Source organism: Haematobia irritans, chromosome 2, assembly GCF_050003625.1.
Source record: "Haematobia irritans isolate KBUSLIRL chromosome 2, ASM5000362v1, whole genome shotgun sequence".
Classification (NCBI taxonomy): domain Eukaryota; kingdom Metazoa; phylum Arthropoda; class Insecta; order Diptera; family Muscidae; genus Haematobia; species Haematobia irritans.
In genome coordinates this window covers 108,687,044-108,710,773 of record NC_134398.1, presented here as the reverse complement: position 1 = coordinate 108,710,773, position 23,730 = coordinate 108,687,044, and the positions used below count along the sequence as shown (strand labels likewise).

At 39.5% G+C, this 23,730-nt stretch overlaps 2 protein-coding genes and 1 long non-coding RNA gene across 4 annotated transcripts in view; 1 reads left to right on the top strand and 2 right to left on the bottom strand.

The window, feature by feature from the left end:
* The window catches only part of LOC142226008 (putative ATP-dependent RNA helicase DDX43), a 505,423-nt gene that overhangs the window by 71,096 nt on the left and 410,597 nt on the right, over positions 1–23,730 (top strand). The window lies entirely within an intron of this gene.
* Positions 1–23,730, bottom strand: part of LOC142226005 (putative ATP-dependent RNA helicase DDX43) — a 247,474-nt gene that overhangs the window by 178,447 nt on the left and 45,297 nt on the right. The window lies entirely within an intron of this gene.
* Positions 19,118–21,439, bottom strand: LOC142225988 (uncharacterized). Its single transcript, XR_012719555.1, has 4 exons — positions 20,199–21,439; positions 19,914–20,079; positions 19,744–19,849; positions 19,118–19,678 (listed from the first exon to the last, which is right to left on the bottom strand). It is a non-coding gene; the product is annotated as an uncharacterized LOC142225988 (long non-coding RNA).

The window sequence follows — 23,730 nt, the reverse complement described above, 5'->3', positions numbered from 1 at the left end:
ATGTCCCATTAGCGGAATTTTGAACGAAGTCCGTTCTTGGCTTCCATGGTAGAATCTATATTCTGCCCCCCCAGTGGAAAACTTGGAATCAGGGATATCCTCGTTCAAAAACACTGTTGGAGCACATGAAAATGTAGGTAATGACTTCCACTTTGATGTCCCATAACCAGAATTTTGAACGAAGATCCTTCCTAGCTTCCATGATAGAATCTATCTACTAACCCTTAGTGGAAAAAATGTAATCGCTATTGCAGATATTACATCTGATGAAGAAAAAAATCTTATAGCAACTGCCTCACGTGCCCTGGCCATAGACGATATAACCCATGTCATCAATTTCCAATTGTGATTTCAATTATTTTTGTATTTGATTTTCAACTTATTGCAAAAATCATGAATCCAATTACCAAATTGTAGCCGTCGTGAAATTAATTTCAAATATTTTTGGATGAAGATATCTCAGAATCCATTTTTTTCACTACATAGATGAAGGTGGGTAAAAAAACAATATGATTTTAACTTATAAATTCAATTCATTTATTATTATTAAAATATTTTAAATATTTTTAATTTTATTAAAATATATATTTGGTTTTAATCTGGAATGAAAAATGTTTTTATTTGAGTTTTATTTAACCTTAACCTTTTGTCAAAAAATTGGAAGACAAAATCTTTAAGTCAACAAACTATTAAAAATGTAATTAATCAATCAATTTTTTAATCAAATTTAAAACACAGTAAATTAAATTTTTAATTGAATCAGTTAAAAAATTAATTGAAATTTTCTTATGAAACCAATTAATTTTTTAATCAAGTATTTTTTTTATGTCCAATTAAAAAAGTATATAAATTAAATTAAAAAAGTAACATAAAGAAATTTTGTTTAGTTTTAATTCATAAACTCGAATGGAAGGAGATTCTCTTTACATTTGTTTATACAAATCTAAAACTTTCATTTTAAGGTCTGTACTATGTTCGGTTTTCCCGTTGAAATTTTCGTGGCTACTTCATTAAAATAGTTTAATTTGAAGAAGATAATTAAATTTAATTGATGCGCATTTTATTTTTTATCGAGATTTCGTCAAGCTTTAGCAGAATTATGTTTGTTTTCATTTACAATTTTGATTATTTTAGAAAAAGTAATCGAGAAAATAAAATGATTTTCAACTCGAACATAGTACCCACCTTTAACAGCAAAAATGTTACTACATACATATTTTAATAAAAAATCACCTTTAACGTTACTAATGAATATGTAATAGATTTTTATGGAATCAATAAAAATGTTTGTGCTAATTCATAGGTCGTTTGGAAGATTTTCCATGTTATTTACTACCACTACGACCGCCATAACTAACGCCTACTCTACCACATTGCGTTCGATTAAATTTATGTGCTTCTTCAGCACAGCGTTCTTTGGTTTTAGCAAAAGGTTCAGCCATGGTCGGGAGTCAGATGGTATATCCTGACCAGCTTCTTCAGGTATAGGAATTAATTCCGATGCTATGCCCCAATCGGATCGAGTCCTATAACTAAATATAGCACTGTTACTGTATTCTTCGATATTTCGGAACTGGAAATTGATGACATGGGTTATATCTTCTATGACCAGTTCACATGAGGCGATATCAGTTGCTATAAGATTGTTTACTTCACCAGAGATAATATCTGCAATAGCGAAATAGAATTTTTCATTCTTTTCAACAATTTCGATTGTTTGCTCGACCAAATCCAATGATACATCACGCACCGGTATGGGATTGTTCAAATAACCGTCGGTAAAATGTCGGACTCCTAGCACTTGTCATTACGGGTTGTTTATCGGGCCGTATATCCAATGATATCTTCCATATCCAAAATACGATGAGCTTCATCTAAAAATGGATAAGTAATAGTGGCTGTGTCAATAACATTCGCTTGTACAATTTAAACGATCAGGAGTGCAGATAATAAATTCCATACTACCTCCAACACATCCAATTTGTTCACAGCGATTGCCTTCTCCATAAATCATATTCCTGAATGAATTCTGTTGTTCCCTTCTTTCTCAATTTGCATTCCAATTCACGTTTTGGCGCCAAAATGCTATGGCTGTGGAATATTTTGATGTACAACATAGCGAACAATAAAAACACTAATATGTTTACCATTTCTGTTTGTGCTGTACCGTGAGATCTTCATTTTTAATAAAATAATAAATAAAATTATTTTATTATTCTAAATTTTGCACGACAACAAACCAATCAACCGGAGTTGCCACAACTTTCGAATTTCATTGTTACCTGTTTTCTTCATGAATGCATTTTTATTGAAAATAATTGAACCTTCACATTAAGAAACATTCTCAATGTTATCTCAAGGTGTCAAAAATGGAAACCGGGATATCTTCGTCCAAAAACACTCTTGGGGCACATGGCGTACATCAAAATGTAGGTAATGACTTCCACTTTGATGTGCCGTAAGCAGAATTTTGAACGGAGTCCGTTTCTGACTTCTATGGTAGAATCTATGTTCTGCCCCCAGTGGAAAACTTGGAATCAGGGATATCTTCGTTCAAAAACACTGTTGGAACTCATGACATACATCAAAATGTAGGTAATGACCTCCACTTTGATGTCCCGTTAGCGAAATTTTGAACGAAGTCCGTTCCTGCCTTCCATGGTAGAATCTATGTTCTGCCCAACCCAGTGGAAAACTTGGAATCAGGGATATCTTCGTTCAAAAACACTGTTGGAACACATGACATAAATCAAAATGTGGGTAATGACCTCCCCTTTGATGTCCCATTAGCGGAATTGTGAACGAAGACCGTTCCTGCCTTCCATGGTAGAATCTATGTTCTGCCCCCCAGTGGAAAACTTGGAATCAGGGATATCTTTGGAACTCATGACATACATCAAAATGTAGGTAATGACCTCCACTTTGATGTACCATTAGCGAAATTTTGAACGAAGTCCGTTCCTGCCTTCCATGATAAAATTTATATTCTACCCAACCCAGTGGAAAACTTGGAATCAGATATATCTTCGTTCAAAAACACTGTTGGAACACATGACATACATAAAAATGTGGATAATGACCTCCACTTTGATGTCCCATTAGCGGAATTGTGAACGAAGTCCGTTCCTGGCTTCCATGGTAGAATCTATGTTCTGCCCAACCCAGTGGAAAACTTGGAATCAGGGATATCTTCGTTCAAAAACACTGTTGGAACACATGACATACATCCAAATGTAGGTAATGACCTCCACTTTGATGTCCCATTAGCGAAATTTTGAACGAGGTCCGTTCCTGGCTTCCATGGTAAAATGTATGTTCTACCCGCCCAGTAGAAAACTTGGAATCAGAGATATCTTCGTTCAAAAACACTGTTGGAACACATGACATACATCAAAATGTGGGTAATGACCTCCACTTTGATGTCCCAATAGCGGAATTTTGAACGAAGTCCGTTCTTGGCTTCCATGGTACAATCTATGTTCTGTCCCCAATGGAAAACTTGGAATCAGGGATATCTTCGTCCAAAAACACTGTTGGAACTCATGGCATACATCAAAATGTGGGTAATGACCTCCACTTTGATGTCCCATTAGCGGAATTTTGAACGAAGTCCGTTCTTGGCTTCCATGGTAGAATCTATATTCTGCCCCCCAGTGGAAAACTTGGAATCAGGGATATCCTCGTTCAAAAACACTGTTGGAGCACATGGCGTACATCAAAATGTAGGTAATGACTTCCACTTTGATGTCCCATAACCAGAATTTTGAACGAAGATCCTTCCTAGCTTCCATGATAGAATCTATCTACTAACCCTTAGTGGAAAAAATGTAATCGCTATTGCAGATATTACATCTGATGAAGAAAAAAATCTTATAGCAACTGCCTCACGTGCCCTGGCCATAGACGATATAACCCATGTCATCAATTTCCAATTGTGATTTCAATTATTTTTGTATTTGATTTTCAACTTATTGCAAAAATCATGAATCCAATTACCAAATTGTAGCCGTCGTGAAATTAATTTCAAATATTTTTGGATGAAGATATCTCAGAATCCATTTTTTTCACTACATAGATGAAGGTGGGTAAAAAAACAATATGATTTTAACTTATAAATTCAATTCATTTATTATTATTAAAATATTTTAAATATTTTTAATTTTATTAAAATATATATTTGGTTTTAATCTGGAATGAAAAAACTCCAGATGTTTTTATTTGAGTTTTATTTAACCTTAACCTTTTGTCAAAAAATTGGAAGACAAAATCTTTAAGTGTTGCGGGTTGTGTTCTAGGTGGATAGTACACCGTGGTTGGTAAATTTTAATTGGCCCCCTTGATGGCCTTTTGTGGTACGAAGAATTTCCTTTCGGCTGAGCTACAGTCGTCGTGGTATCCTTGCTCATCAAGTGCCATGGACCATTCCCTACAACAAAGAAATTAGAACTAAATGCGTACCACCTTGATACCCGTAATGTTTGGGAATCAACAATGCGACCTTTAAAATGAGAATAAAGATTTTGCAGGGATTCGGCTATTGATTGAATCCCACGTTGCCCACCCTACGGGTTGCTCTGGTGCAAACCCCCATGGACCGCTCTATAAAACCTGGTGACGATGTCCCTTCAGTCTTCCTCTAGAGCTTATTGTGTCGATTTATTCCACTTCCGTACTCGGGCGAATTGAGGGGGTGTAACACATCCAGTAACCTCTTTACTTCCAGTTTCTCATCACGGGAATTATACGCCCTTTGAGTATGGATTACTCCCTTATTGTGGCGGACACAAAATTCTGTCTTGTCCAAAATAAACGTAAATTTGATATGTATGCAATTAGAGCGCCGGTGGAAGGCGTTTATGGTGTCCTCGCCAAGAAATCACCCAAGCCGTTCGTTAGCAAGGAATCCAGGTATAGGGTAGAAAAACTGCCACCCGTCTATATAAAAATATATAAAATACTCAGGACCAAATAACTTATCTTCCTTTTCTTTCCTAAACCAATTTTAATATTTCGCAACGACCTTTCTCGAACGACGCTCCAATGGAATGCTGGTTGAAATTGCAAAACTTGTCAAACTTCACTTTGGCTTCCCACCGAACTATTGCCATCTCTTACCAGATATCATAGAGTGTACCCTTTCTATGCTACCATCCCATAGAACAGTGTTACGATAGATGATGCGTTATCATGGTAGTGTTACGTTCGTAACGCAAACGCAGCCTTTCTTTTCAACGGCAATACCGACTGATATATTAACGGATTTTCCGCGAAAAAAGGCGCGAAACACGCACGGACGAAATTCATTGAGGAGATAAATTATTTACAGATATTCGTTTTTTGATCGATATTTGAACTCAGGAAAACCAAGATGGTATGGCCCGAGGTGGAATACGTTGATCCTGACAACGGGAAATATCCCCTACCTAGGATACGTCAATATGTCCATAATAGAACTGAATACATTGTCATACTGCAGCCGCACGGAAGAGAAAATCGCCTCCCAATTATGGCCACGGCTAAGCGACTTCATGACAAATTTCAAGATATTGAGACTTATTTCGTTTCCAATAAAAAGATCAAAATAACTAGCAATCGTCGCGAGACGATAAACGCAATTTCCGCTGATACTTCGCTACGTAAGGACTACATGATATATATTCCTCAGGAGTTGTGTGAGATGAAATCAGTGGTTCAGATACCTTCTGATCCCGTTTACACCGAGGAATACATATTCAGGAACCTGCAAATAATGCATAAGGCCGAATATGGGATATTTAATCGCGAGTCGAGGATTATGGAGGTCAAGAGGTTCACTGCCCCCGACCCGACAGATCCAGATAATCGAACGGACATTGATCTGGTGATGATCTCATTTTCTGGAGACCGTTTACCATCACATGTGGTAATAGATCAAGTCATATTCCCTGTGAAACCTTTTATTGAGAGGACAATACAGTGTAAAAAGTGCTGGCGTTTTAGTCACTCCCAAAACTCTTGCAACCGCAACAAAAAACTATGCCCTCGATGCGGTTCACCTCACGAGGATATATGCGAAACACCGCCCAAATGTGTTAATTGCGGCAACCCTCACGATGCTAGATCCCACTACTGTGAAAGATATATTGAACTGCGAAAAAGGGCCAAGGCCCAGGCTCAGGAGAAGACTCCTAAGATACGCGACACTCCAACTGCACCGAAGATGAATAATGATGGTGGCGAGACTTTTGAACTACGAGACGAGGAATTTCCAATGCTTTCCGATGTCCGCCCAAGGGCGAAGAAGAGGAAGAATACAGAACTACATTCGATGGTGGCTGTTATGCCCCATCCTACGCCGGATCCACCTGTGAACTCAGCTACCTCACCTGGACCGGTTGACTCCCAAACTCTACCGGACATACGAAATCACGAAAGCCAAAATGAAAACGGCAAAGCAACTTCGCAAGAAGAGAACCCAAAGAACGTGACAATACCCGATAACGACTACAGTACTATCAATACCAGTGCCACAGAACGGTCGAGTGGACTGGATTGCAGCAAACCCAGCAACAACAAACCTAGTTCAGTCATAACTATACCCCTGGAGAAATTTGAGCAGTTTCAAGAAGCTAAAATGAATTATCTACCGGTCGATAGTGATGAAGATAATTCAAATTAACCTTACAAGCATTAAGAACAAAAAAAGCCAACTGACTCAATTTCTCCAGGACTCAAATATAGACATGGCATGTATATCTGAAACATTTTTAGACCCAACTGATAGATTATTTATTACCGGCTACGACGTTATACGCAAGGATAGAAACTCGCGCGGGGGCGGAGTTGCCATCCTAGTGAGAAGAACCTATTCATTTACAAACTATGACATCCTGATTGCCAATCGAGATCTGGAGATAGTTGCGATACGATTGGATACCATCCAAGGAGAGATTTTCGTTGTCTCCCTATACTTTCCTCCATTAGTGAATTACACGTCATCTGATTTACAAGAGATCATAACAAAGCTGCCAATGGACTCGAAATTCATTATGTGCGGTGATTTTAATGGTCATCACCAGATCTGGGGATGCCATAGAAACGATAGGAAAGGCCAACAGATAATTAATTTTATTGAGGACAACCACCTATGCCTCCTGAACGATGGATCCAGAACCTTTTTTGGGTGCTCAAATCCATCTGCAATAGATCTCACCATATGCAGCCCGCCGATATCTTTATTGGCGACATGGAGGACACTAAACGAGACATTTGGCAGTGGCCACTGTGCAATCGAAATTGAAATACAACTACGAATGAAAATGAGAACTAACACATATGGGGTTCCCAAGAATATTCCAGCTAAAAAACTGAACCAGACAGTCTCTGACATCATAGAGGAGGCCGAAATATTATCTCCAGAAGACCATAAATTTGACACACTTTCAAAACTTTTTTATGAAAAATTCAAGACCGAGAGAAAAGGAAAAATCTACCCGGACAATTCGTGGTGGAACGAGAGGTGCAAGAGAATAAAAGCGGAACAAATGAAGTGTTTATCCCAATTTAAAAAACGTCCTACAGGTGCAAATTTTGAGAGATTAAATGTCAAAAGAAATGAATATTTCTATGTTATAAGAGAAGAAAAACGCAAAGCTTGGAGAAGAACGTGTGAGAACATCAATTGGGATACTACTCCCACAGAACTCTGGAACACCATAAAGAAATTTCGTGGCATGTACAGCCCCAGAACTCATTCGATGTCTCCTGTGTGCTTGGAAGGCTTCTGCGAGGTAATATCTGGCCCCATGGGCCCGGTTAATGGACCTAGAAATATTTCAGAGGCAGATAATGACATAACATTCACTATACAGGAGCTAGATGCGGCAATCTCAGAAGCAAAAGACACATCAGCTGGTCATGACGGTTTGAGACATGGCCACATGAAGAATTTTGACAACGATACAAGATCCAGATTACTAACTATGTACAACGAAGTGCTTTTAAGTGGTAATATACCAAAATCATGGATGGAATATAAGGTCGTTCCTATACATAAAAAAGGCAAAGATCCAGATGACCCAAACTCATTCCGCTCAATTGCAATGATATCGTGCACTCGTAAAATATTTGAGAGAATGATTTTCAGAAGAATTGACCACGAACTGGAGTCTCAGAGTAAGCTAAGTAACCTCCAGGCTGGTTTCCGCAAGGGCCGAAGCACTCGCGACAATGTCGTAGCGTTATGGTCTGCTGCACAACTGGCCAGGACGGAAGGCAAGTATATGGTTTCGGTCTTTCTTGATATAAAAAGTGCCTTTGAGAACGTTGACATTGAGATTCTGACGGAGAGATATAGGCTCCTCAATGTTAAGGAACATTACATTAACATCATTTACAACATGTTCCGCTATAAGGAACTTATAATCGAAACTGATGGGGTAAGTAAAAGAAGAATATCACACAGCGGAACACCTCAGGGCTCCGTACTGAGCCCCTTGAGCTTCAATGTGTACGTGAACACACTTTTTGAGAACTTAAACGTCAATGTATTGGGATATGCTGATGATTTAGTAATTTTTGATTCCGGTTACAATCTGGAACAAGTGAGACAAAGGATTCAAGATGCGCTCAATTCTATCGTTCAACGTCTAAGCGAACTCAGGCTTGCACTATCGGCTCAAAAGACCAAAGCTATGCTATTTGCCCCACGGGATTCGAGACGCCACACCCCACAACCGAATGTTTATATAGAGAATACTCTAGTGGAATTTACAGACAACTTTAATTTTCTCGGATACATCATTAACTGTCGCCTAGACCCAGAACCACACATTAAACATATAGTGAATAGCTCATTCCAATTCATGAACATCCTAAGGGCACTATGTGGGATATCATGGGGTTCCAACCCATATCTCATCATTTTACTATATATGGGTGTTATTAGGCCAAGAATAGAATACATGGCCCCTCTTCTGGCAGACTGCCCGGGGTATAAAATAATCAGAATCGAACGCATTCAATATAAGGCATTGCGAATCGCCCTCGGAGCCATGATTTCGACCCACACATTAGCACTAGAACAGGAGGCGAATGTAATGCCGCTGAAAGAACGATTAACATACCTGACCGAAAAATACATCAACAATCTCGTAGCTAACACACATTTGCCTGCCAGCAAATTTATACAGGAATTTAATTCAAAATTTACCACAAGGCCGAAATTATTTGCTCTATACGACGCAAAGCTTAATGAGAACATCGTCAGAATTGGGAAACATTTGCAATATACCCTTCCTTACAGGGCCGTCATAAGTGGCGCAAAAGTCACATATTTGAAGGCTAGAAAATCACAACATGATACTGACACCATAAGACGAAAATTTGAAGGACTCATCAGAAACAAATTTCCGACGCACACCAGAATATACACGGATGGATCGAAGACTGCGGACAAGACCAGTTGCGCCGTTTGGATGCCATCAATGGATCTAGAGGCATCGTTTTCATTAGACACCCGTTGTCCCATTTTTTCAGCCGAGTCCAGAGCTATACTTGAAGCTCTTCTACTTATTGGAACGTGCGACCCCGGTGAGTTCTTGATTATCTCAGACAGTCAATCCGTGTTAATGGCTATACAGGACATCAAGGGGAAGAAATTTCACCCGTACATTCTTGAAATAAAGAATGAGATATACGGGCTTGAAATATCAGGTTTCTCGATTAACTTTCTTTGGATACCAAGCCACTGTGGTATCGAAGGGAATGAACATGTAGACTCACTAGCAGTCGATCATGACGATGCCCTAACTCACCCAGAAATACATCATCAGGACCTGTCGAATTTGGACAAACGTATGGCAATAGATTCCTGGCAACAAAGATGGGACACGAGCCCATTTGGTCGTCGTTTATATTCGTTCAACCCCAGGGTCAATCAAACGCCATGGTTCAAACATGCAAAACTGATCCGCAGAGTAATCACGATGACATGCAGAATTCGATTTGGACACAACCAAGCAAGGACACACCTATTCAGGCTAGACCTAGTGGAGTCAGACCGCTGCTCATGCGGTGATATCCACACCATAGACCATCTGACTTTCCATTGTACCGATGTGAACCCTCACACCCGAAGAGCGCTCCTTACCGGATTAGAGTCATTAGGAATCTACACGCATGATATAGACTCAGTGCTGAGAACAGAAAACATGAAGGCACTGAGAATACTCAATGAATTTTACAGAAAGGCTGGGATTGTGGTGTAAAAATAAACAAAATATTTTGTTTATACACCACAATCCATTATATCAAAACCACGACAACAAGGGAGATATTTATATCAACAATCCACCCAACTATATCTCGTTTATAATAATCCCCGGAAGGTGGCAACATAGACTACGTGTCTCATGCCACTTTGTTTATCTCCATACCGGAGACGACGCATTATCATATGTGTCGAGGAAGAAGAAGAAGAAGAAGAAGGCAATACCGACTCACAGAGAGTTGACACAACAAACCCGATCAGTTGCGAATGACATAAGCAGACTGTATCGGGACGTCGACTCCAGTGATGAGGTGGGGAAGAACTGCGACCCTGATTCCTATAGCCGGGCATAACTAATCGAAGTCCCTTACGACGAGAATTCGCTATGAGCACGCCTCACTACACCATAGTCGCCGTTATTGTGTGTGTCCAACTCTACCCGGACTAATAGTCCCATGCACCCTGGCGCCGATTATACAATTATCGATTATCGTCGCTTCGTTGTTTACATATCCATGTAGATATTCGTCAGTCAATGTTGAATCATTCATGCCCAGGAGCAAAGAAAAAAAAATCAATTGACCAATCCCCGAAAATCACAAAGAGGGAAAAGGAGGATATCGACCCCGAACGGGTCAGTAATTGCCGGGCAATGCAATCAACATGACCTCACCGTGCCTGTTTCATCCCCCTCTGGCAGGCCACCTGAGTTGACGAGTGCCGGTTGTTGCAAACGCGATGCTGTCATGATAGAGTCGAAACCAATTTCAAGACCATTGCCCCTGCGACATGTTCATCAAGTTCAATTGCTGCTACATTCCATCATGGTTAATTCTACCGTACCATCCCTCGATCGTAGCGTTGGGACAAACGGGAAAATATGACCTATACTACAGTCAAGAGACGATGAATCCCCCCTTTTCGGTTCATAAAAAAAATTTGGAGAATCTTGACTTAACTGTATCACATGCGCAGGTGACACGACGATCTCGCCAAAAAAAATAATAATATTTTCCTACATATTCAACAAAATTCATTGGACATAATTGTCTCCTTTCTCTTATCTATTAGGAAGTATTTCATGGTCTGAAGAAAAATCGGAGTTCAAAGTTGCAAGAATCAACTTAGTGCCATATAAAGTGTACTGTGGATGCTTCTGTGGTCCAATAGTAGAGGACATTGGTGTATAATTCCTCTACACTTTCCTTCCGTTCATTTAACACACGCAAGCCAACATAAATTGTTGAAGGAGACCCTTACGAATCATAATATTTCATGAACCAAAATAGAGTTCAATTGACCCCAGGGCCATAGAGTGCTCACTTTATTTGGGGTGTGCAAGGCACGTTGGAAATTGCGTAGTAGTATCCAATATCGAATGTTCGGATCGTCTGCGTTCCTTATAACACCGTCCGACTCCAAAAGCATGGAAACCAATATAATCACAAATATAGAACACTCATATGATGGTTCCCCTTCTATGGCATCCGTATCACCTGAAGAATGTCGGTTAAGATGCACAGTGCCAAAATAATGCTTAGTTTCAGTAACCAATTAATTGATCAGATTTATGTTTGGGGCCAAATGGTTTAAGTCGAAACGATAGGGCCAAACATTAATGTCACTGAAACCGCTCATTCCATTCAATATACAATTCGACTAGCCATCTGATCTCCTGGCCCAGTAAGTAGCCCGTGTATATTCTATAGTTTCTCTTGTACAGCCCACTTTGCAAAACCAAAGTTCGAAGAAGAGAAACAATAGAGGGGTCTCCGCGTATATTGTGACCAATGGAATCAGCAACTCACATAATAATAAACAGTCCTTCCAATATTTGTCACTTTAATCATATGCCTCACCGTAACCGCAAATTTCCAAAGAGTAGAGGAAATTTTCTCCCAGTTGACTCCCTCAGAATATCGCGGAAATGTTCAAAAACGAGTCTCGGGGTTTAGGCATATTGCGTGCTAGGTCCGTTGCTATATGGCTGACACAATAGGGAATTTTCATGCAGGTAACTAGTGAATACACTAAAAAAAAGGTCCTCAAAATATTTCCAACTCAAAGGTTGGATGGAAGCTGACAATGTCCAAAAAAAAAGTTCAACTGATACAATCGACCCTCTAATCATTGAAACATTTAATCCATTAGGCCAACGATTGAACATTTCAAATATTTATTGGTGTAATGAACTTTTTAACCATACTCGGATCAAAGCAAAATGACCAGTTCCTCTTTTCCCTAATTTTTAATAAAAACGGTGGCGTGGCCTATGCGAAAGCGATAGTTGGTAAAATTCAAAAATTTCGACGTAACCTTAAATAGGCTGGAAAAGCGGAATATCAATTCGTATTATCGAGATCGATGCAGCCTCCCACTCAGCACTTCGCACCCCTAAAAACTGGCCAACATACACTCAAAAAAAAATCAGCAAAATATTTCCTGTTAAAATGTTCATTGAAGTTGAAAACTTTTCAATTAACAAATTAACTGTCATAGTCGGAAGATTACGCCAGTTATAAAAAGTGATGAACATGTTTTAATTTTCAACTAAAATGTGTTTCCATCAATCAATTGTTAATCACGATTAAAATCTCTAAGCCAATTCAGAAGGTAATTGATAATAGTTGCACCTTTTAATAAAATTTCATTGAGTTTCGCAATCAACATCAATTGAATTTTTAATTGAATCAATAAAAAATTTAATTGCTAATGAAATTAATTAATTTTTAAATCAAATATCCCTTTATTCCCAATTGGAACTGTGATTGACCCTGTCATTTTCATGATTGAAGACATTCAATAAAAAATAATTTTATCAATTAATTTTGTGATTCAACCAAGAAATTTTCCTTCCGTGTGTAGATTCCCCGTGTGCACTCGGACTGCCAAGTATAAGTCTTCCAGTCTATTTGTAAAGTCAAAATACGAAAGCCTAACTAGACTAACGGATAACAAAAACGACAATATTATTGCCATCGAAAATCGAATTCGACTTTGTAAATTGACTTAAAAATTTTGATCGACTCGACAAATTGTCGGATCAAGACAGCCATCGAATGCAGAAATTCATTGAATCGATTAAATTTGTAATCGGTGTGAATGAAATGGACTCTTCGGTTAATATCAATTAATCCATATAGTTAGGCAGATGAAGTCAGACTGTGTAACATCAAAGAATCAAGCGCCTCACCCGATTAATACATCATAATTTAAAACCGTATGATTGACAAGTATAAGGGATATAGCGTGGAAATTTGTATTGACGTTAGAACATGAATGTGGTTAAGACAAAATTCGACGTAAATTTTCAAACGTCCATCTGGTGGGGACTTCTCTCTTAGATTCAAATTCATTCCCCATATGAGCAAAAGAGAAATATGACCGATTCATCTTAACTTCGAAGAGACCATGTGCTGCAAGTCTTTGGCGTGGTATACGCCTATCGGTTTACCACTCAGGTCCTCAAGTTGGTATAAATGCCGGCCAGTTTGTCCTACTACCCTACACTTGACAAATTTTTTACACAGTTTGGCATTTATACCTTTTGCCGCATCGCTTAAGACGAAGTTCCGACGCAAAATCTCCTGTCCGGGTAGAAAACGGACTTCCCGCGTACGGGTGTTATATTTCTTGGCACTCCTCTCATAAGCCGAGTGCATATTCGCCCTTACCGCGTTTCTCACCATCGCCATGACATCCTCCCTAGGCAAGACTTCAACTTCGCCATCTTCTAATGTTCCTAGTCGTTCAGCTAGGTTGTATGCACTGGCATGCGTGATCATGTGGAGACCAAATAGCGCAAAATAAGGTGAGAAACCCGTAGCCGTATGTTTCGAGGCCCTCAGGGAACTTTCCACTGCCGACAAATGTCTGTCCCAGTTTACCTGGTCCTCCGCCACATAAGCCCTAATCGCGGACACGATCGATCGATTCACCCTTTCAGACGCGTTCGCTTGTGGCGAATAGACGGCATTTCGTATATGTCGGCAGCCATAACGTTCCAGGAAGGACTGAAATTCCTTCGCCACAAATTGTCTCCCGTTGTCCGAATGTACCACTTGGGGAACTCCAAATTTATGAAATACTTCCGTCTCCAAGAACCTAATGACTAAATCCGAAACCGCATTACGCATGGGTCGAAGTAGAACGAACTTGCTGAAATGGTCGAGTACTATAAATATGAATGTATTACCCATTTTTGAGCGTGGAAACGGACCTAAGAAATCAATATAAATTTTCTGCCATGGGCGTACGGTCACTGTTTCTGCTCCCATGGGTGGTCTCAATACTCTGTTCGGCGCTTTAACCTCTTTACACATCACACATTTTCCTATAGCTTCCCTTACCTCAGCTGCCATTCCGGGCCAATAAAAATATTGTCTCAGACTTGCAATGGTTTTACCGATGCCACCATGAGACTTGTTGGTTGGTTCATGGGCGTTAGAAATCAAGCCGGCGGTCAGTCCGGACGGAACCCAAAGTTTCCAGGTAAAGCTCTCGTGTACGGGGTTGCCATCTGAGGGCAACGTTCTCTTGTAAACGAAATCCTCCACAACTTTAATATCAGGCAGCTGGTCCTGGTTTCTCAATATGTCCTGGTTTCTCAATATGTCCTTCCTGAGTTGTGAGTACTCCTCACTTTGAAATTCCGGAGATCTCATGTCGATGAGTGGACCTTCGTCCACGAACATATTAACCTCATCGATATGAAGGCGAGATAGAGTATCAGCGACCACATTCTGGCTTCCCTTTCGGTGTTCTATATCAAATTGGAAGCTTTGAAGCTTGAGACTCCATCTTGCTAGTCTCCCGCTCAGGTCCTTCTGGCCCATGAGCCACTTCAATGCGCTATGATCTGTAACTACTGTGAATATCATCATCTCAATGAAAGGTCGGAACTTCTTAATAGCGCTCACTACAGCTAAGCACTCCCGCTCTGTAACACTATAATTACGTTGTGCGGTCGTAAGCTGAGCCGAGTGAAACGCTATAGGACGTTCCAACCCTTCTGAGTCCAATTGATATAACACAGCACCTACTCCTAAGTTAGATGCATCACACTGCACATAGAAACGTCTAGAAAAATCCGGATGGGTCAGGATAGGAGCGCTACTCAAAGCCGACTTCAATTGGTTGAACGCGTCGACGGCCTCGGGACCAAAATCGAAAGATTTCGACTTCTTCAATGACCGCGTGATTGGAGCCGAGATCGTAGCATAATCTTGAATAAATCGACGAAACCACGAACAAAGTCCGAGGAATCTACGAACATCTCTGGTACATTTCGGTATGGGAATCTTAGTTATAGCATCAACCTTTTCAGGATCAGGTTTAAGATTTCCACCACCTACAATGTAGCCAAGATACCGTAACTCCCTTTGACAAAATCGGGATTTGCGTAGATTTATTGTGAGATTAGCCGATGTCAACAGGTCACCAACCTTCCGAAGAAGGCACATATGAGTATCGAAGTCAGAGGACACCACTAGCAAATCGTCTAGATATACGAAAACTCGTTGCCGCAATTCCGGGACGATCACCTTATCCATTAACCGACATAACCGCTGGGCTGCATTACACAGGCCAAACGGCATGACGGTGAATTGATAATGTGGCCGTCCAGGAACCGTGAAGGCGGTTTTCGGTCTACTTCCCAAGTCTAGAGGGATTTGCCAGAAGGCGTCCTTGAGGTCGATACTCGAGATGTAGTATGTATCCTGCAGCCTTCCCAAAAGAGCGTCGATGTATGGGAGAGGATAGGCATCCTTGATCGTCTTCTCGTTGAGCTTACGAGCGTCCAAGCAAAGCCTGTTCTTCTCCCCGCGCCGAACTAACGTCACGGGGGAATTCCAAGGACTATTGCTGACCTCTATAACTCCTAAGCTCAACATACGGTCCAACTCCGCATACATCAACTTCTCCACAGCCGGAGAAATTGGATAGTGGCGCTGCTTAATCGGAACTGCATCAGCTGTATCGATCTCATGGATCTCCATTGACGTTTTCCCTAACCCATGGGTCTCGAAGTCCATGAAATGGGACTTCGCCTCCTCTAATGCCTTAAGCTGTACCTCGGAAAGGATATGAGTATTCCCATCAGATTGAACCTCCAGAGAGTCGATACTGGGAATAAGATCAGTTGCTACGGAGAAGATTTTCCAGAAATCTACTCCGCAGTACATCTCATTCTCCAAAGTGGGCACGAGATACACCTCGAATGGGTGTGACTGGTTATCGTAAACAAGTTCAACCAGAACCTTTCCTACACAAGGAGCCCTTTGCCCATTTGCAGTCCCTACGCTACTTTTGAAGACAGGACAAACTTCCAATCCTAATTCCTTGACAAGCGATTCGCAATTTTTGCCTAAAACCGTAACAGTAGCACCACTGTCAAATAAAGCCAATACTTTCCGACCATTTACCAGGACCTCACGGAAAGGTCTGGGGTCAGAATCAAACCTGTCGCTTAATTTCGTCGAAGCTATCTCATTCCTACGTCGTCGTCGACATTTATACCTCTCGCGTGCCTTGAGAATTCTTTCTGAAACCACTGGTTTGCTGATCTCAGAGTTGAAAATGCGTTCCCTAACTTTTAGGTAGTTAGCCAAACGCTGATGGAATGGTTTCATAAGGTTAGGTCGGTCACAACTCGGGGTCTTATCTGTTAGTTCTGTGGGGTTGAAAACACGCGTTGGGACAAGTGAGTCTCCAGAGTGACCACTAGATTCATTTTCGAAATCGTCCGTCTCTATTCGCTGCCCCTGTTCGAACGCGATTCCCCACTGGTCGCGTTCGTGTCCCCGTTTCCCTGCCGACATATCTGGCATTGCGGTGCAGTGACACCAGGGGCCCCACATCTAAAGCAAAATAGGGTCCTCTGTTGAGAATTACATTTACGGAAGGTGTGACCAGGGATTCCGCAATTCCAACACTTCATCGCTTCCTTCGTACACGATTGCTTAGGATTCTGCCTAAGGCGAATCTCTTCCACAAGTTCAGTAACCTCCTCAACCTCATCCCCAAACATCTCACAAATATTTCGACCCGCATGATTAAATCTAGATCTCTGTTGTATCTCACGCTCCAAAAACTCCTCAGCCTTCCTGCATTCTGTTCTTAAATGTTCCACTGTGTAAATCTGGGTCCCAAATATCATGTGTGCAAGCTTATATCGAAGTCCAGCTTTGATAATATCTACGACCTCAAAATCGTGCAACGGTTTGTTTAGCTTGTTACGTAAGCTCGTGATACTATCGATATAGTCTGCCGATTTCTCGTCCTTCCCTTGCTTCCTGTCCATTATCTGACGTAGAACTTCCACATCCGTCTGGTAACGTTTGAACTCGCGTACTATGTCTGCCTTTAAGTTTCCAAGCGTCAAATTGGGATACAGTTGGATCCTATCCCAGTACCATTTACTAGGCCTACCTTCCAGGAGATGGTGAAAACCATCCACTAACTCCTGGTCAGGTACCCTATAACTTCTCTGCAATCTAGAGACACGGAAAATAAATTCCTCGACTGAAGGAGTCTTTGGCGTACCGTCAAATTTTACTCCCCATTTCCCAATGAATGGGTATCTCGGACCGTAAACTGGTGGGTCTACAATGGGTGATGAAAAATTACCCTGGTGCGGAGGCTGAAACCCATGTGCCCTATTACAATTCCTATCGCCGAGATTACTTCCGGAAGGAAATTCGCGAGGCCACTCAATATGGTCCGAACGCTCTTCGGGGTCATTCGGTCTCGCCGAAGAGTTCGACAAAGCAACCTTGACCGCCTCAGCCACTGCTGATCGCATCTCGGTGCGCATTAATTGCATCATCGAAGCCTGAGCAGCGCCTACTGCTGCCTCCATCACCTCAAATACGCCGGTGCTGTCCAATCCCCCTCGCGTTCCAGGATCATTCCCCCGTTCAGTAATTGGGCTATAGCTAGGTTGAGTTATGGTACTCTCCCTACTACCATTCCTCCCAGATGTATCCCTACCTCGGTCCTCATGGCGAACAGGGGGAGTCACTATGTCTACCAAGGGGTCTCGACCAACCCCACCATGGGCGGCTGTCGGCGTAGTCGTATCCTGAATACCGTTGGCATTTAAAGCCAGCGATCGATCCCTTTCACCATGATAATTGTCCTGCATCTCAACAAAGAAATATATTTCTGGACGGGCGTCTAGATCGATCAATCCTCAATAATCACACAAATAAAAAGAGAAATTGTTATTACTATAATCCTGCCAGAACTCAAATCGATTAATCGAGGCTCCTGGCTAAGACACAATATTTAATATATATCGCGAAAATAAAGAGTCACAAAACAATTGTCGAAAAGTGGATATACCACTTCAAAAATCACACAAAGAATCAAAAATGTAATAAGCCAAACTAAAAAGCAGAATTCCCATACCGTACAAATTCATAAGCCAGATAAATTACAGTACAACTCAAAACTATATGATCATTCTAGGTAATGAGAGCGGGATTTCAGAGTCAAATGTAATTTCAAATATATCCTTAACCTCACAATAAGGCACAATCCCAATAAACACAAACGTTTGAAAAATGCTAAATTTCAACAATTTTTCAAACATTTTTTCAAAGGATTAGGGTAATATTCAAGTTGAGAAATTGTTGAGAAAATCGCGTTCTCAACAAAAAACAGACATTACCCTCAACAGTGAAATTCAACACATTAGCAATAATATCTCAAGTGTTATCCTCAAATTGAAATGCATCGCTACTCAATAATTTGTCAAACAATTTTCGATGCGAGTCAAATTCAAATTAACATCGTTGCAAATACTTTTCAACCTAAATTTGTATGAATGATATCCCCACTTCAAATTGAAAGTCAAAGCCAAAATTCTATGAATTTTGTATAATTTATTAATTTTCATCAAAATAAAATATATAATAATACACTACACTACATAATACACTACAATACCAATTGATAAATAGTAATCTTATTAAACATATCAACAAATAAGAACAAAAAAAAAACAAATAACAAAACTTTAAATATCTTAAACATTATTAGTAAACACTTTTGCATTGATAATTCGATTTCCTTCCTTTTGGTGTCATAAAACAGCATTAACATTTATTAACATGCGGGCAATTTGAAATTAGGAACGTACTGGACCGCATGTTAGAATTGATTTCCAGCAGAAGGAATTCACAAAATATCCATTTTAAACTGATAATAGCATATGAATTAAACTGACGATGTGATGCACATTTACATCCAGAAGTTGTTGATTTCAACAATTTGTTGCTTTTAACAATTTTAATAGCTTGCACTTGTAATGTTTCTGGAAACTTTTTCTTGTCTGGAAACTTTTTCTTGTCGATAAGCCACTCATTTTTCATTGGTCAGCTTCTTAATGTTTGTAAGAATGTAGCATCCAAAGATTTTAGTTTTCTGCAAAGAGATTTAAATTTAGTGACTTCTCTAAAGTGTTGATTTAATTTTTCATATTGACGTACTAATTATTATAAACTATTTGAAGCAGTTCCAGTTAATTGTCCACAATGTTTTCATCGGCCAGCTTTTTAATGTTTTCAAGAACGTAGAATCCATAATTTCAGTTTTCTGCAAAGAGATATACATTTCGTGACTTCCTTAAAGTTTTATTTCATTTTTTATTTTCACTTACCTATTTTTATAAACTATTTGGTTATTTGTCTAAAATTTTCCATTTTTTTATTTCTTGCAATTGACCACGAACTTCGTTGCACAAATAAGTATTGAAAACCACATGGTTTTTTCGTTGCATTTTAGGGTAGTGTTTTGTCAAAGTTTTCTCATATTATCTTCAACACCTTTTCAAAGATTTCGTCAACATTTTGGTAAATTGGAAGTAATTCGCAAACAATTTGAAGATGTATTGAAGATGAGCTATTTCATGTCATGTTGAATTTATGTTGAAAATTATATTTACCCTCAAACTGAAAAGTTGTTGCATTTGAAAAACGCTCATCCTGTGTTTATTGGGAATGTCCCAAAGTAAACGGATACCGTACCACAAGTATTGCTGCAATTGAGTTGCACATACAAAAACAATCTCAATGACGCAATGCTAAAAATGGAGAAAACAGGACCGAGTAACACTGACGCAGCTGAAGTATTTACGAAATGTATCGTACTACTCGTCTCGTCAGGTCCCAGCCGAGAAGTAAATTAGAATAATAATTGATAGAAGGTAGCGTTCAGGAAGTCCATAAAAAGCTTTCCTGCTGTCGACCTAGGAACCAATCATTAACAATGACAGAAGGCACTTAATCGCTTAGGATAAACATAAATGTATAAGCCTCCCTAGACATATTAAACGCAATTTTGCCATAAACGTTGGGCGCCATCTTTTTGTTGCGGGTTGTGTTCTAGGTGGATAGTACACCGTGGTTGGTAAATTTTAATTGGCCCCCTTGATGGCCTTTTGTGGTACGAAGAATTTCCTTTCGGCTGAGCTACAGTCGTCGTGGTATCCTTGCTCATCAAGTGCCATGGACCATTCCCTACAACAAAGAAATTAGAACTAAATGCGTACCACCTTGATACCCGTAATGTTTGGGAATCAACAATGCGACCTTTAAAATGAGAATAAAGATTTTGCAGGGATTCGGCTGTTGATTGAATCCCACGTTGCCCACCCTACGGGTTGCTCTGGTGCAAACCCCCATGGACCGCTCTATAAAACCTGGTGACGATGTCCCTTCAGTCTTCCTCTAGAGCTTATTGTGTCGATTTATTCCACTTCCGTACTCGGGCGAATTGAGGGGGTGTAACACATCCAGTAACCTCTTTACTTCCAGTTTCTCATCACGGGAATTATACGCCCTTTGAGTATGGATTACTCCCTTATTGTGGCGGACACAAAATTCTGTCTTGTCCAAAATAAACGTAAATTTGATATGTATGCAATTAGAGCGCCGGTGGAAGGCGTTTATGGTGTCCTCGCCAAGAAATCACCCAAGCCGTTCGTTAGCAAGGAATCCAGGTATAGGGTAGAAAAACTGCCACCCGTCTATATAAAAATATATAAAATACTCAGGACCAAATAACTTATCTTCCTTTTCTTTCCTAAACCAATTTTAATATTTCGCAACGACCTTTCTCGAACGACGCTCCAATGGAATGCTGGTTGAAATTGCAAAACTTGTCAAACTTCACTTTGGCTTCCCACCGAACTATTGCCATCTCTTACCAGATATCATAGAGTGTACCCTTTCTATGCTACCATCCCATAGAACAGTGTTACGATAGATGATGCGTTATCATGGTAGTGTTACGTTCGTAACGCAAACGCAGCCTTTCTTTTCAACGGCAATACCGACTCACAGAGAGTTGACACAACATAAGTCAACAAACTATTAAAAATGTAATTAATCAATCAATTTTTTAATCAAATTTAAAACACAGTAAATTAAATTTTTAATTGAATCAGTTAAAAAATTAATTGAAATTTTCTTATGAAACCAATTAATTTTTTAATCAAGTATTTTTTTTATGTCCAATTAAAAAAGTATATAAATTAAATTAAAAAAGTAACATAAAGAAATTTTGTTTAGTTTTAATTCATAAACTCGAATGGAAGGAGATTCTCTTTACATTTGTTTATACAAATCTAAAACTTTCATTTTAAGGTCTGTACTATGTTCGGTTTTCCCGTTGAAATTTTCGTGGCTACTTCATTAAAATAGTTTAATTTGAAGAAGATAATTAAATTTAATTGATGCGCATTTTATTTTTTATCGAGATTTCGTCAAGCTTTAGCAGAATTATGTTTGTTTTCATTTACAATTTTGATTATTTTAGAAAAAGTAATCGAGAAAATAAAATGATTTTCAACTCGAACATAGTACCCACCTTTAACAGCAAAAATGTTACTACATACATATTTTAATAAAAAATCACCTTTAACGTTACTAATGAATATGTAATAGATTTTTATGGAATCAATAAAAATGTTTGTGCTAATTCATAGGTCGTTTGGAAGATTTTCCATGTTATTTACTACCACTACGACCGCCATAACTAACGCCTACTCTACCACATTGCGTTCGATTAAATTTATGTGCTTCTTCAGCACAGCGTTCTTTGGTTTTAGCAAAAGGTTCAGCCATGGTCGGGAGTCAGATGGTATATCCTGACCAGCTTCTTCAGGTATAGGAATTAATTCCGATGCTATGCCCCAATCGGATCGAGTCCTATAACTAAATATAGCACTGTTACTGTATTCTTCGATATTTCGGAACTGGAAATTGATGACATGGGTTATATCTTCTATGACCAGGTCACATGAGGCGATATCAGTTGCTATAAGATTGTTTACTTCACCAGAGATAATATCTGCAATAGCGAAATAGAATTTTTCATTCTTTTCAACAATTTCGATTGTTTGCTCGACCAAATCCAATGATACATCACGCACCGGTATGGGATTGTTCAAATAACCGTCGGTAAAATGTCGGACTCCTAGCACTTGTCATTACGGGTTGTTTATCGGGCCGTATATCCAATGATATCTTCCATATCCAAAATACGATGAGCTTCATCTAAAAATGGATAAGTAATAGTGGCTGTGTCAATAACATTCGTTTGTACAATTTAAACGATCAGGAGTGCAGATAATAATTTCCATACTACCTCCAACACATCCAATTTGTTCACAGCGATTGCCTTCTCCATAAATCATATTCCTGAATGAATTCTGTTGTTCCCTTCTTTCTCAATTTGCATGCCAATTCACGTTTTGGCGCCAAAATGCTATGGCTGTGGAATATTTTGATGTACAACATAGCGAACAATAAAAACACTAATATGTTTACCATTTCTGTTTGTGCTGTACCGTGAGATCTTCATTTTTAATAAAATAATAAATAAAATTATTTTATTATTCTAAATTTTGCACGACAACTGACTTCTATGGTAGAATCTATGTTCTACCCGCCCAGTGGAAAACTTGGAATCAGGGATATCTTCGTCCAAAAACACTGTTGGAACACATGACATACATCAATATGTGGGTAATGACCTCCACTTTGATGTCCCATTAGCGGAATTTAGAACGAAGTCCGTTCTTGGCTTCCATGGTAGAATCTATGTTCTGTCCCCAATGGAAAACTTGGAATCAGGGATATCTTCGTCCAAAAACACTGTTGGAACTCATGGCATACATCAAAATGTAGGTATTGACCTCCACTTTGATGTCCCATTAGCGGAATTTTGAACGATGTCCGTTCCTGGCTTCCATGGTAAAATTTATGTTCTACCCGCCCAGTGGAAAACTTGGAATCAGGGATATCTTCGTCCAAAAACACTGTTGGAACACATGACATACATCAAAATGTGGGTAATGACCTCCACTTTGATGTCCCATTAGCGAAATTTTGAACGAAGTCCGTTCCTGCCTTCCATGATAAAATTTATGTTCTGCCCAACCCAGTGGAAAACTTGGAATCAGAGATATCTTC